Below are 16,249 nucleotides of genomic sequence, written 5' to 3'. Positions count from 1 at the left end.
GGAGTCCCAGCTACCAAGGGACCTTACAGCCTGGCTTCCCCCTGCTCCCTCCCCCTGGTGAGGCGGCCCTGTGAGCTCTTACATCCTGTAGAAGCCCTAGTACATCTTCAGGACCACTTGCTAATTGGGCAACACTCGTTCTCTCAACAGATGCACTGGAGAGACCATATCACAGACAAAGAGAGTGTAAAGGATACGTTTTAAAAATAATTTCGGAGCAAATCCTGGGTATCTGGATTCACAGGCTTGCCCATGGCAGCCAACAGTCATCTACATTATTTTCTCACCAGCCATTCTGCACAGAATACGTTGGTATGGCTTTCCTGAGACTGTGTAGAACCCTCTTGATCTGATGATGGATATAACCTACAATTTCTTCTCACTAACTTGAATCCCCCAGTTCACTTTAATAAACGATATTAGGCAACTGCGGGTGTGTCCATGTACTAATTAAATGAGTGCCCATCTGTAAGATATTTTTGTACCTTTTGTAGAACTGACTACAGCTAAGAAAGATTCTTCCTAGCACGGCTGTTGAGATGATAAATGGCAAGATAAACATATAGCTCAGTTAGCACCTGGCTTGGTGTTTCTTGTCTAGATCTCAAAAAGATTTTGGAGTAAGCCTAGATGCTTACTCCAAATATTTAGGCGAATTTGGCAATGCAAGTTATAGCCAAGGTGTGCTAACTATTCTGAGCAGTGTCAGGCAGACATTTATACAACATACATGATCTAAAGAAGCTGTCCTTTCATTCACCTGAGAGCCAGCCTTCCTTCCTTCCTTCCTTCCTTCCTTCCTTCCTTCCTTCCTTCCTTCCTTCCTTCCTTCCTTCCTTCCTTTCCTTCCTTTCCTTCCTCCCTCTCTCCCTCCCTCCCTTTCTTCCTTTCTTCCTTCCTTCCCTCCCTACTTTTTCTTCTTTCCCTTAGTTCCCTTCGTCCCTCCATTCCCTTCTCCTTTCCTCCCTCCCTCCCTTCCTGAAATACAGAGATGGCAATTGTTTCTGAATGGCAACTGGGGCAGCCCTTTCTCACAGCTATGTAAGACCCCAGCTTTTGCTGTTGGCATGTGGGTCACCTGCTTCTTCTAGGCATGCCCTTATATTAGTTAATTTGTTAGCTTGCTTGAATCACAGTCGAGAAACCTTCAGCTTTGCTTTGCAGCAATAAATTCAACTGACAGCTGAAATTTGGAACGCTCACTTAATATTGATTCTGAATGTAATAACAAGCGACATGACCTTTTGGATGGTGTAAAATATGGCCGCCACAACATCTGTGCCACATTTCTTGCTGTTTAGTAATATGCTGTAACAGCATGGAGCTGGCATTAAAGCTAAGCTTTATTATCAAGCAGATCACTCCATCTCTCTGGCTTCATTTAAAAAAAATGCTTTCAGCTTCTGGAGCTGATATGGTGTCTAATACGCGTTGCTGTTTTCGAGACCTAATTTACCCTGCAGTAAGAAGCAGAAAGATATCTGCTGACCAAGTATGTAGGCAAGGGAGAATAGTGAAGGTCAGAAAGGTCACCTGGCACCCCAAATTCCAATGGACCAGGAGCTGACACAATCCTCCATGACAGTAGCAGGGAAACTAACAATATTCAATTGTAGCCTTGAAAAATACCTATGAAGTTGATGTCATTTAGTGATTACCACAAGATGTGAAATATCTTTACTTTTCTCAGCCCCACCCCCTAAAAAGATGATCTCCAGTGGTACTTCCCTGATGCCTGAGCATCATTCTAATTTAGCATTGCCCTAGGAAACCTAAACTAATTTGGCTAGGATGGATACAGGGATGTTTGCACCTGATTCATTCAACTGTTTTTCTTTGAAGTCTTGGTATCTTTAAAACATCCTCCAAGTAGGCAGAACATCAATTTGTGCACTTTAAAAAATCCAATTTAAGCAGGTTAAACATTGTCAAAATAGTTATAACCATATTTTTCCAACAGAATTACCAACCACGGAGCACACAAAAAATGCTCAACTTGAAAGCTCTCTGTCATTTCAGGATATCTGATGGCTCAGATTGGTTCGCAATTGGTGGACAGTGAGGATTTAATTCTCTTTATCACAAGACTGATGTGGGCCCTGAAACAATACAGCCTCTTTTTTCACTTCTATGATATTTGGACTCTGTTTGGTTAAACCATTTCCGGAGGGTACAAGCACAAAGTTTTAAATCCCATTTCTCTGGAGAAAAAAAAGAATTAAATCATATTTAGGAAGTCTTCTTCCTTGTAAAATACACTTCCAAAATAAAAGACCTGTCAGTAATTTCAAAGAGGTTAAACATAGAATGGAGAATAGTTTGATTCATCCTTCTGGTCAACAGGATACTGATTCCATTTAAAATGCAAGCCTGGCTATTGTAGGTACTTAAGTTTGGCATGGTGGCAATCTATATGAAAATTATTAATAGGGCACTTTTGCAGAAAAGTAGGTCTGATAGGTTCCAAAAGACTGGGGAGCTGTGCTACCTTAAAAAAAAAAAAAGGCCAATCAAGCCATAAGTGAGATGTGACATTGGTCATGAAAAATCTCACACAGCTGACATGCCTTTAGGTAGATTTCTGACCAGCAGGAAGCTAGCATCGTGAACCATGCTAGTTTCCCCCATCAGATTCCATCAACGATTAGGATTTTAAAAAATATATTATTTGTTCAAGTAGCACTCATTTCAGGAAAGATCAGAAACTCTGGAGGCCACTCCTCTATCCCAGGGAGTATGATATATATATATATACACATTCACACAATGGGTTCATTATTCATGCAGAATAACGTAGGTCAAAAGTGATTGGATTCCATTATTGACATTGGCCTATGTCCGATGGCTGAAATGTCATCTTTCATTTCAAGAAGAAAGGAAGCCTTCACAGAAAAGAGGAAACCTGAAGTTGCAAGGTAAGATTGTTCTTAATTCTCAGTCCCAGGGAATGTATGGCCCTCACTATAGCTACATGTTTATGATTAGAAAGTGGATTTCAAACTAAGGAGTTCAAATACTAAGTCCACCATTACCAGCAAAGAACAAACGGCATTGGGTTAGAAGGTCTGCGAAGGGGAGCCGCACCTGGATCATGAAGGACATTTCAGCATGAAGTGGTTGGCTCTGGGCGTAGAACGAATCAATCCTCAAACTTGGCAAGCAATAATTAATTCCAGGAGTGTACCTCTCATCTGTGTGTGGCTGCTCCCTCAAATAGAGATCTTACAAAACTCTCCCTGGAGGAATCCGGGAAGCCATCAGACTCAGCCATATGTTCAAAACTCAGCACGGATGGATTGGTCACGAGACAGATGTCTATGAATTGAGATGTTAACTGCCCAACAAAATTGGAGAAGCATAGGTTGAGAAGCCTCCGGATAATTTCAGCTGTTACCAATAAAGCAACAAGCAGAAGCAAAAGCAAAAACAAAAACCCACACCTCTTCAAACATTTAAATGGACTCCCTCTTTCTTTTCTTTATGATGCAGTAATTGACTTGTCCTCGGAGATGCTGGGGTAGCTTTCTGGCTGGCACCCACTGAGGCCAACGGGAAGGATAAAGTGATTGGGAAGAAGAAGCACTCACATGGACGAGGCAAACAGGCACGAATTGGATTACTCCAACCTCCTCCGCTGAGGTAGGCTTCAAAACTAATCTGATTATATGAATATTATGAGCGACTAAGTATCTTTCTGCAGCAATTACCAAGCTTTCGTACACAAAAGAGGGCATTTTCTTTAGTGCAAGGCTAATCTATCAAGTGTTTAGCTTCACAGCAAAAAACGTTGACAGGGAAGAGAGAAAAGGGAAGAGAAGAAAGAATGATTGAAGTGGGCAAATATTGTAGCAACGCCTCCCTCTTTCTCTTTTCTCGTCTTCCCTTCACTTTCCTCGTCTTCCCTTCACTTTCCTCCCCTCTCGTTTTCTTTTCTTCTCATTATATTGAACCTGAGAGGACTACTTTCATTCCTTCAATGCATTGTAATCGCTTAAAAATATAATACTAGTTTTCTTTAAACTCTCTTTTGGACTTCACAACTTGGTACCAGTTAAGAAAGCTATATGATTCTCTCCCAGCCATGGCATTGCCCAGTGGGACCAATAGTATTCAGACTCTAATTTCTAAGCCTCCCTCTGAGGCTTGGAGACCTAAGAATTGGTGTAAAAGTAACAAGGGCCGTGTAAAAGTTCGCCTGTGTATCTTGTTTACTCTGCCAGCAGTTAACTTGGCTTCATTTGTCTGTAAATCAAACCAATGGTTATCTCCATTAATAGACTCTATAGAAAGACTACATTGACACTGGATGACACTGTGAGTCAGAAATCCACAAAACTGTTAGGGAGGCATCCTACTTCCAGCTGAAGTACAATGTGATGGTTATAAACTCAGACTGTGGTTTAAATCTGCATCTGCCATTTCCAGCTGAGGTATGAGATTATTTCACCACTTTCAGCTTTAATTTGCTGAAGCATTGGGAAGACAATATCAAAAGTACCTACTATGGACTGAAGTTGGTCTAAGAAGTCACTTCTAATGTGGCCTCCATGGACTGGTCCTTATAACTTCTCCAGAATTATTTTGGACCTTGTTGTCTCTGGCTCTAGTCACTCAGAACTGCTCTCAGAACCTGACCTGCTCACGCCCCCACTTTCCACAAGGCCGTATCTTGCTTTCCTTGTCCAAGATAATCATTCCTAGTCACTAAGCTTCATTGCCCTGCTTAGTTGGCACCTCCTCAGGGATACCTTTTCTGATTTTCATGACTATATCTACATCATCTCCTCCCAAGTCCCTAGAATGGAAGCTCCAAGAGGCAGAGGCTGTGCCTGCCTTTGGTCGTCTTCACACCCCCAGCTAGGGGTGGAGGGCTTGACACGTAGTAAAAACTCCACAAATATGAGTTGCAATCATGATGCCACATGGAAGGTCTTCAGAGCAGAGGTCGGGCAAAACTAGCTTCTGTCCCATGGGGTTGTTAGGCACGGGGAAGACAGGCCGTGGCATTGTTTTAGTGACTTTGAATTTTCTATTTGGATATGATCTCAATCAAATTATAATTTTAATGAGCAACACCTGAGTGTGCTAAAAAATTTTAACCAAATCCCACTGTACATGTGTATCGAGGTGCAATCACTGCCAGGCTTCCTGAGCTCACTGGCCATTGTCTTGAAAGCATCCCTCAATATGCACCATCCTTGTATTCACAGGCAATAGCCCAGGTATTAGTATTCCAGTTTGGTCTTTTTCCTGCAAATCCACTGGCTAAATACATATTTTAATTGAGCCCAAGAGTGTTGACTTGCAGACACAATGTAGAAAAACAAAATCACTAGAAAAATGGCAAGTGGAAGCAGCCTTTTACCTTTGAATAGAATATGATACTTACAAAACATCAATAACAATTTTCTATTGGGGAAAAGCCTGCAGCAAGAAGAACCTGCTTAGGTTTTTAAGCTGAAGCTCAACAAAAAAATTAGTGTTTCTTTTTCTTTAGAAAACAAAACTGTCACAGTAAGCCAGGTGAGGTAACTTTAACCTGGTGAAATACAATTCAATTAATTGTCTGTGATGTTAAGAGATGGAAATTATCATTAGCCAATGAAAAGTCTCCAATGTCCAAAATGATGTGAAGCAGGAAGGGTCACAGTGATTAACATGGGAAACAATTAATAAGAAACAAAATGACCAGAGTTGGGGAAGACATACTTTTTTGTAAAGAGACTATACTATACTATACTTTATTTATTTATTTATTTATTTATTTATTTATTTATTTATTTATTTATTTATTTATAGGTAGGAAGGGAGAGGAATAGAGAGATAGAGGGATAGAGACCGATGAGAGAGAAACATCAATCAGCTGCCTTTTGCATGCCCTTCTGCCCTCCCCACCCCCCAACCCGACTGGGGATTGAGCCCACAACCCAGGCTTGTTCCCTTATTAGGAATGGAACCAGCAACGTCTTGGTTCATGGGTCAATGCTCAACCACAGAGCCACATTGGACAGGCTTGGAGGACATATTTTAAAACAACATCAAACCATTTAAGACTCAAGATTTCTTATTTCTCTTGTATAGGGTAAAATATTGCCATATCTTTATCACAGACACTAAGAACTCCATCCTATATAATAAAAGGCTAATATGCAAATCAACCAAATGGTGGAACAACCAGTTGCTATGATGTGCGCTGACCATCAGGGGGCAGATGCTCAATGCAAGAGCTGCCCCCTGGTGGTCAGTGTGTTCCCACAGGGCGAGCGCTGCTCAGCCAGAAGCCGGGCTCACTGCTGGTGAGCACAGCGGCAGTGGCAGGAGCCTCTCCCACCTCTGCAGTAGTGCTAAGGATGTCCGACTAAAGGCTTAGGCCCGCTCAGCCTTTAGTCAGACATCCTCCGAGTGCTCCCAGACTGCAAGAGTGCACAGGCAGGGCTGAGGGACGCCCACTCCACCCCCCTGCCAGGGCACAAATTTTGTGCACTGGGCCTCTTATATATTATAAAGCACTCCACATGAATTTCACTGTCATATACATAGTTGCACAAATAATGACCTTAATGTATATATTTTTCTCTTTACCCTTTTATATTGTCTTTACATATATTTATTTTCATATACCATGTCTTTCTCATGAAAATATTTTCAGCTTACTGACAACAGTAACAGCTAATATTTATTGAGCACTTATGCTAAGAGCTTCACATTTATTATCTTAGTTAATTATCACAAGGACCTCATGAGATAGGTATGGCTGTTGTGCCCACTTGATAGAAGAGGACACTGAGGTTCAGGGAGTTTAAGTATATCATCTAAAGCAGGGATGGGGAACCTTTTTTCTTCCAAGCTCCATTTGGTTATTTATAATACCATCTGAGGGCCATACAAAATTATCAACTTAAAAATTAGCCTGCTAAATTTGCCCAAACATTTAATTTACTCATCACTAATGCCTTGACAGGGCAGACCAAATAATTTTGAGGGCCATATATGGACCATGGGCCGACGTTCCCCACCCCCGATAAGGTTACACACTCCGTAGTGGCTTGTTGGGATATAACTCAGGCAGTCCAATTGCAGAACTCCAGACCCCGCCACTACTCTACCACTTTGGAAGCTCCTGGTTCAGACCATTCTGGAAACATCTCAAGTGAATAAAACAAGACTCCTGGGGGGGGGGGGGTTGGCAACTCCACAGGAAGTTCAATTGTGGCCCTTTCATAGACCATTAAATCTTATATGGAGTGTTTCCTCATAACAAACATCATCTTACTAATCTAATTATTTTTAAAATCCCAAGGCACTAATGTGAGATGCCAGTGGATTTTTCCATTTTTTTAAAAAAAATAAACCTTGCAGACATTCTTAACCTTTCCAGTGGGTTTTCCAATTGTTTGTTTGGGTACCATGTAATTATCACATAAAGAACTATCTACTTATACAGAAGCAAGAAAGAGAAAACAAAACAAATGGAAAACACAAACACAGGCATGTTTGTTGTTTCATATTGAGGGTTATTTAGCTCGGATAATAAATCATTACAATGAATGTCAACACTGCACAGGGGAAAGGGAGTCGTTAGTTGCATATGCTAATGGAAGACGTGCATTACTAATAAGGAAGAGAATGAGCAATTCCAGCCACATGCTAGTTATCACTGCAAATCACAAGGCAGGCCATGTTCACCCAGAGCATGTAACTGCTGCATGGCAGTGCAGGCAAACATTCACATGTCAACAGCAATAGCTCCCACACTCCATCCAAGACTACTGAAGAGTTTAAGAATATAGCCTGCCTTGTTGTGACCAAGATATCAAGCTTAATCACATCTGCCAGTCAAAGGCCTTTCATCAGTCTTTACTACCCCCCTCCACAAGTGTGGTCTGAAGACTTTTAGTGTATCAGAGTACAAATAATGAACAGTCATATCATCCATCAATAAGCCCTGTAGCTTCTGTCCTTTTATATCCGTCTCAGATCCACAGGTTCTCTGCATCTCTCTTGCCCTGAACCACTGTACTCTTAATTCTGAACTGGAGCAATGACCTCCTGTCTGTCTTTCCAACTGTTCTCTCACCTCCTTTCTATGCAGTGTAAGATATAGTGTGTTTCTTCTTTTAGCTTTGTACAATTGTGGCAAACTTTACAAAGCATAAAATTTACCATCTTAACCAGCAGTAGTGTACAGTTCAGTGGCATTAACTATATTCATATTGTTAAGTGAAAATCACCACCATCAATCTCCAGAACTTTTTCATTATTCCCAATGGGAACTCCATACTCATTTAGTAATAACTCCTCATCACTCTTCTTCCCAGCCCCTGGCAACCATCAATCCACTTCTTGTCTCTATGAATTTGACTATTCTAGGTACCTTATGTAAATAGAATTGTACAATAGTTGTTTCTTGTGTCTGGCTATTTCACTTAGCAGAATGTCTTCAAGGTTCATTACGGTGAGGCATGAGCCAGAATACTTCCTTGTTAGGGCTGAATACTATTCCTTTGTGAGTACCTCTCACATTTTGCTTATCTAGTCATCTGTCAATGGATAATTAGTTTATTTCTACCTTTTGCCTACTATGGATAATACTGCTGTGAACATGGGTCCACAAAGAGCTGTTGGAGTCCCTGCTTTCAATTATTTGGAAAATAGTCTCAGAAATGAATTACTGGATCATATGTTAATTCTATGTTTAATTTTTTGAGGAACCACCATACTGTTTTCCACAGCAGCTGCACCATTTTACATTCCCATTGGCAATGCACAAAGATTCCAGTTTCTCCACACCGTTGTCAACACTTGTTATTTTCTCTTTCTAAAATATAATAGATATAAAAATATAGTTTTTATAATAGACAAACATAGATATCTTGATATAAAATATAGTTTTAAGAGATAGAGACTGAAACTCAGAAACATCCTTCCATGGCTTCTAACCAAACTTAGAATAAAATAATAAGCTCAATTACCATGATTACAAGGCCCCTAGTGATCTCTCCTCTGTGGAGGCCTCTTTAATTCCAACTCATCCCATTCTGCCTCCTCACTTTGCACTAGACATGCTCATGGCCATTTAATTCTTCAAACACAACTCTTCCCTAGCTTAGGACCTTTGCAGGTACTTATTCCTTGCCTTTAAAGCTCCTTCTCTCTCTATTTTCAAGGCTAGCTTAGCCTTATCCTTTCTGTCTCAGCTCAAATATTGCCTCACCACTACCAGATCGAAGGCTCCCCTCTCCACAATCCCCGGTCTTCTCTTCCAGCTGTCTTCCCTCGCAGCACTAACATCAATGTGCAGTTATAATCCTTTTGCTCATATTTATTGTTCCTCTCCATATCTCGGTAAGAGTCCTCTGGGAGAAGAGTCCAGGTCTTGCTGTTCACTGTTACACTCAAAGAGCCATGCAAAGTGCCTGGCACACAGTAGGTACTCGGGGAATACCAATTCAGTTTATGAGTGAATTACAGAAGAACGCAGACCTACACACAGCACTTGGTAGCGGGCGCCACGGATAACCTCACTCCGTTCTGGAGAGAGGTTGGAAGGCACATATCCCATGCAGATACCCATCGGCCCCAGCAACCGCAGGCACAGTGCCACCGGGGCCTGAAGAAACCACACATCTCAATAACAATGGGATCAATTTTGACATTAACACGAATATTGCCAAAGCCCAAGAGATACATTTAAATTCACGGAGAGCTGCGCGGCAGATGACATAAAAGCTCTGACTTGCTCTCTGGAAACAAGAAACTTTCATTTATGGCTTCCCAGCTCTTGCTAATCCTGCCCATTAGGCCAAAACATTACATTTACACAGGATGCGAGATCATACAAGAGACTGATGTCATACTTCGGCACGAAACCAGCTGGCAGCCTCGCCACTGAACCCCCCCTCCCCACTGAACCCCCCCTCCCCGGCAGGCACGGAGCGGGTCCGTGATGCCTTTCCTGACAGCTTCCTGCATGTTCCTCATTATGGAGAGATGAAAGAAGACAAGCCCACATTCCGGGGCACGACTCTGACCCCCCGCATTTGCATAGGCAGTCATTTGTAAACGGGAAGGAACACATCCCCGCGTGTGCCCAGGGGTGAGTGTTTACTCGGAAAGGTGGCTGCTGACATTGACGGTAATGTCAGTTTCCCATCTGCATATTTTAAGGTAATGCACCCTTCCTCTAAGTGCTTTCAGCTCAGCTTCTTGGTTTCTCGCTTTCAATGAGCCCAGTGACACCCAGACCTCTGGGTCTCCATCTGAATAAGTTCCCGGGAGGCGTGAAAAATGCAATGGGGTTTCTCAGCCAGCCCAAGGACAGGCGCTGAGGGTGGCTGAAGAGTGAGCCCTGGTCCTGGAGTCCTTTCATCTTCCTTACCCGCCTCCTCCCATCCTCGGCTGGCTAAGGGCTGCCAGGCTCACCCCCGGCTGTGGATGAATCCGTCTCTAAACTGTGGTCTATCCCTGGAGACGGCCCTGGAACACGTGCTCAGGTAGCCGAGCCGTTCATCAGCACAGCAATTTGCCTGGTCAGCTCCATCCATCAGAGCAGGGACGTGTGGCTGGCGGGGCGGAGAGGAGGCTGGCGGGAGAGCTCCCCGTGGGCAGGCAGGGAAGGCGCAGGCATCCGGAGATCATAAATAAGTATCTTGGCCCCGATCTGCCTTCTCTGCATGCGGGCGAGAGACTGGAGCCGGCAAACAGGCCATCCTCCGGCCCGCAGTCTCCAAATGCCCCGGTTCCGCCTAACAGCGGGCTCCATTTAGATCTAAAAAGGCAGACGAATGTGCCACACGCACGCCAGACTCAGTGGACTGTCTGAAACACAAAGGCAGGCGAGGGAGAAGGCTCTCTCTCGCTTCCAGACCACAGAGCTCGCCAGCCACTTTCCACAGAGAAGCCACTGTTTGCCAGGTGGGCTCCCACAATGAGCGCGACGGCTTCTGACTCCTTGGAGAGCTGACGATCCAGACAATTTAAATTAAATTGCTAAATTAATTTAAATAGGATATAAGGAGCGCTATGATGGGAAAAGCAGATGGTACTGTGAGAGCAGGGGAGAGGAACCTTACTTGAGTGGTGGGTGGTGTGGGGAGGGGGGGGGAGGGTCACTTAAAATTTCCCAGGAGAAGTAAAATCTGGACGGAGACTTAAAAAAACAGCAGCTTGCGGCTTAAAATCAGGGGATAAGGAGTGGAAGAAAAACTCGGCAGTCTCTCAACTTTGTTCCCCCAAATCTATTTTTTCTTCTTGCCATAGCAGGACTGTTAAGTTGAGAATTTTCTGGCATCTCCCTGTCAACCAGACCCTATGTAAAGAGATGCCTATAGTAAGAAGCCAAGAGAAAGAGACACAGTCTAGAGGATGAGCAGGAGGGGCCTGGAATTGTGGCTTTCATTGCTTCGGACACCTTTCCCCAAGAAAGCAAGGATGGTCCTTTCGCGGTTCATTGGCTTCTTGGGCAGGTCAGGATAAGAGGGCTAACGTTAAAAAAAATAATAATAAAGTAAAGAAAGGAAAAAAAAGAAAAAAGAAAACATGCATTTTGTAAATGAATGCCTGTCAAATTCAACAGGTTGAAGAATTGTGGGAGGCTTAATTAAAGTAAACAGACAATTTAAAGTGAGGGGAAGTTCAGTCTCCATGGGAGAAACATTCTAGGTATAAAAAGACATTCATGAAAAGCCAGAAGTCCCCACTGCCATTCATCACTTATTCAAGGCCTGGCGAGAGTGGAGTTCGCAAACTGTCCCCAAGTCTGGTGCTAGCATGACTCTGGTCATTGAAAGACGCTGAGCAATGGAAGATAACGTGTTTGCGTCCATGTAAGGCATATTTCTCCTTCTTCCTTTGTTCCTTTTGCCTCTCTTCTATTCCCCACCCACCAGAAACACCATTATCATCATAGTACCGTCCCCACTCAGCTTGTCGTGCCTCAGTCTCTCAGCTGGTGGTGGTGCTTGGGGACACGTGGCATGTTCTGATCTCTTGGGAGCTGGAGGCTGCAATTTCAAACTCTCCGCATAAAGAATCTCATGTGAAGAGCAAAATGACATAGACTTGTGAGCTGGGGGAAGCTTGCTGGTGAGAGTTGTGCTTTTTACGGACTGTATAGGTCAGACACCACCCGGCAGGATGGAGCATGAAGCTCCAGGAGCACTTTCCCTTGCTGGGAACACGTTTTTCTCCAAGCCATGAGCCTCGCATGGGCTGCCTTCACAGGAGGTTGGAAGACACTCTTTTGCGACGTTGAGCGCCAGTATTTAATAGGCTACATCCTGGTTTCTGGCATTGCTCAGCGGGGAGAAGGCAGGCCAGAGAGAAGGTGTGAATATGAGATTTACAAGCTAGATAAATCTATCACTGTAACTTCTAATCAGTGATCAGGGAAGAGGAATACAGGGAGGAAGGAAAAAACCCCTGACAGTTCAACTGGATTTTCGTGAAGTGCCTCCGAAACGCAGACACTCTTTGGACCTAAAGACGGCAGCTTTGGGAGGGTAAGAGGCAGAGGCCTGAGAGCAATTCTTCTGGGAATGGCAAGAGGCATTCGATTGCCTTGCAACCTCTCTGCAAGCTTAATGAAACAGCTTTCGGTGGACGTTTTGAGAACTGGGTCAAAGAAAGGGGAACGACACAGCGAATGCTGATGCCACTTTCTAATGGATTGACCACGTCGTGGCAATGACTCTGTGAATGCCTTAGCACAGAAGTGAACCAGCACAGCAGAAGTCTTTCTGATATATGGAGATCCATACCAGAATATCTAAGCCAGGCTTTTCATCCCTAACCTCACCATTGCCCACTGACAACCAGGACTCCACATAGCAGGGCATCCCATCCACTGAAGTCGCGCAGGGTCTCACACAGGCAAAATATATGTATAAAGGTGAGAGAATGGGAGGCAAGCAACTCCCTGGGAAGATGATTGTCTGTTACACATTTGGATCTTTAACTCTTTAACGTAAGTTCTAATGCTCTAGGCAGGTAATTTGATCTGGCTAAGTTCTCCATCACCTAATCTATATTATAAAAGGCCTCTGACCCTAATGCTGTAACAACCAAAGACCAGTGTGGGAAGGCAGGGCTGCGAGCACGGCAGGGCTGTGAGCACGGCGAGGCCACGTGGGTGGGCGGGGCCATGCGATTTCGCGCGCTGGGCTTCTAGTCTTATATAATAAATTATATGCAAATTGACCAAACAGCATAATGACCGGTCACTATGACACACACTGACCACCAGGGGGCAGACACTCAAAGCAGAAGCTGCCCCCTGGTGATCTGTGCGCTCCCAGAGAGGGAGCACTGCTCAGCCAGAAGCTGGGCTGAAGGCTGGCAAATGCAGTGGTGGTGGCGGGAGCCTCTCCTGCCTCCACGGCAGCGCTAAGGGTGCCTGACGGCCGGCTTAGGCCCGCTCCCTCTGGGCCATCAGTCAGACATCCCCTGAGGGCTTCCGGACTGCGAGAGGGCACAGGCCGGGCTGAGGGACCCCCCTGAGTACATGGATTTCGTGCACCAGGCCTCTAGTAGTAGAATACGTGTTTTTCCTCCTTGGGAGCTGGTCTTAGCTCATTTGTAGACTACCTGAGATCAGTATGTAGGCAAGTTCAGGTGTGTGTTTATGTTTATGTATGAGAAAGAGAGAGACTGGAAATTAGCCACATTGATTCTCTTCTAAAAAGCCATGGGATACTAGGAACAGTGTGTTACTCAGGCCAGCCCCAAGTCAGGAGGATTCTGTGTTGCTTGATTCTTTCCAGCCCAGGAGTGGATCCTATGGCACTCACAGCTCACTGGTGCAAACATACCGATGACTCAAAGTTGAAACTTTTCCAATCAGCGATGTTGCTGCATGTGGCCCTTCTGGCACTATCTCAATGTTTTTATCGGGCTCAGTAGATATATGATCATTGTTAGATGCCTCTGATGTGGGAGGGGGGAATGCCAAGGTCATGAGCTGTGAACAGGGAAATTGTTACCATTGCTAGCCATTAGGGGGCAGGGAGGAGGAGAGACCAGAGGGATCCAGAAAGAAAAATCTGTATGGACAGGGCCACCTGGAAGGGGCTGTATCCCAGGTACAGGGAACTAGCCTACCATGGCACCATGACGAGGAGGACACTGACAGTCAGTACCCTGCCTCTCTTCCCTCCAGCCTCTAATCTCTCCCCAGCTGGCAGCTAGTGGACAAGGGGCACCCATTGCTATGACCGATATGGTCAGCCTTCAGGACAGAGAGCAAGGCCATGAGGGTTGGAGGGGCATGTGAAAGGCACACAGAAAGCGTGCCACACAGTCATTATCCTGATAAACTGGGACAAATCCCAGCCTCCCTGGGACTCAATTTCTTCATCATTATAGCGAGACAATGGGACCACCTGTAATTTATACTGCCTTGCAGCTCTGACATTTTAAGGATTTATGAATTTACCCTCCACCTCTTTCTCAAGAGAATAACTTCAAAAAATTAAGTATAAAAGACAGCCCTTGCCATGCAAATGGTAGTGCTATTCTGCATCTCCTCTGCACGGGGTGCTGGTGAAAGCGCGAGGCAGACCTGGCAGAGGTGGGAAGGCATTTGCTGTTCTAGAAAGTAGCCAGGCCATTATTAAAGGATCTAAGAACACTTGAGGATATAAACATAGTCCCAACAAAGGAGCTAATGTAACGCAGCACCTGTGCCATGTCTGTGAAGCAGAAGGAAAGGTGTGTGAGAACGTGCTGCCAAGCATACTTGGTAAACCTGCTCAGAGAGGTGTCACACGCTTCCATGGGAATCTGTGTCCTGACATCTCCAGCCCGTCCCTGTGTTCTCACAAAGAATCAGTGGCCACTTGCTATTGCAGGTGTGGCCTTGGTTGGGGGAAAGATGGGGGAGGGCTGAGAGAAGGTGTCACACCCGCCTCAACTGTATGGGGTGACCTAAACAGCCTTCACAATGTGGTTCTAGGCACCTGATGAGCTGTTCTCAGTGCTCAAGGTTGACTCCCAAGAGAACACTAGGTTTGCCTGAAGAGACAGAGGAAAACCCAGGCTCCGGGTGAGGGCATTTGCCCTCCCCAGCTTTGGGGGGCATATCTGCTCGTTCTCAAAGGCTGAGGCAACTGAGGTGTGATGATTCAAAGGATGCTGGGATTTTTTCTCTCTGTTCCCCTATGCCTTCAACACAAATCAATGGAAATGAAATTGCACCATTATAGGATCACCCCTTTGGTTTCTCTAGACTCATGAGAGGTAATATTAACCCTTTATCTGATTTATTGATGGTTTCCTTCTTAAATGAGAGGAAGCTCAAGTGGCTCAGGGTTCCTAAGGAACAAAGTGTGGGTACGTGTGTGTGCACGTGCGAGAGCATATATAGTGTGTACACGTGTGCATGTGTGGGAGTGTGTACAGTGTGTGAGGATGTGTGCACACGTGTGTAAATGCATGAGAGCATGGTGTGCAAATGTGGGTGTGTGAATGTATAAGAGCATGTATACATGCATGTATATATGAGAGCACATGTACATATATGTGCACGAAAGCATACACATATGTGAGAGCATGTGTGTGCATATGTGAGAGCATGTGCACAGGAGGGGTGTGTATGTGTGAGAGCATGTGTATATGCATGCATGTATGAGAGCATGTATACATATATAAGAGCATGTGCATGTGAAAGCATGTGTATGTGCATTGTGATAGTATGTGCATATGTGTGCACACGTGTAGAAGTGACAGAAAAGTGTGCTCAACTTGAACTTGTTCTGCTTCACAACTCTGCCTATTGCAGCCCAAAGAGCAAAAAAGTAGTCAAAAAAGAAGGAAAAAAATAATGTGCACATATGCAAACATTTATGCATGCACATATACTTGAATCACAGATAACATGGAAGTAGGAGCATATGCTTGTGTGGTTGTGTCTATACCACCCACAGGTGATTCACATCAGAAAAACAAACCCTGAGACATGAGGTGAGTTGTGAAACACCACCATGTCCACTTACCAGTTGTATGACCCCTGATAGTCCTTTACCTTTAATTTCCTCATTTTCAAAATGGAGCGAATAAAAACAGCATACCTACTACAAAGGGTGTATGCAATGATAAAATGAGACCGACTTGTTCACATCAGTAACATGACTTTATGAATGCAAGGCAACATCGTAACTGCATTGAAGTTGACGTGACAGCAACCCAGCCCCTTGAGGCCAAGGGCACACCTGAAGACATCCCGGCAACCCAGCCACCTGCAGCAGAAGACGCA

This window comes from Myotis daubentonii, chromosome 5 (genome assembly GCF_963259705.1).
Source record: "Myotis daubentonii chromosome 5, mMyoDau2.1, whole genome shotgun sequence".
Lineage (NCBI taxonomy): Eukaryota > Metazoa > Chordata > Mammalia > Chiroptera > Vespertilionidae > Myotis > Myotis daubentonii.
The sequence above is the reverse complement of the archived record's forward strand: the minus strand, read 5'-3'. Positions refer to the sequence as shown.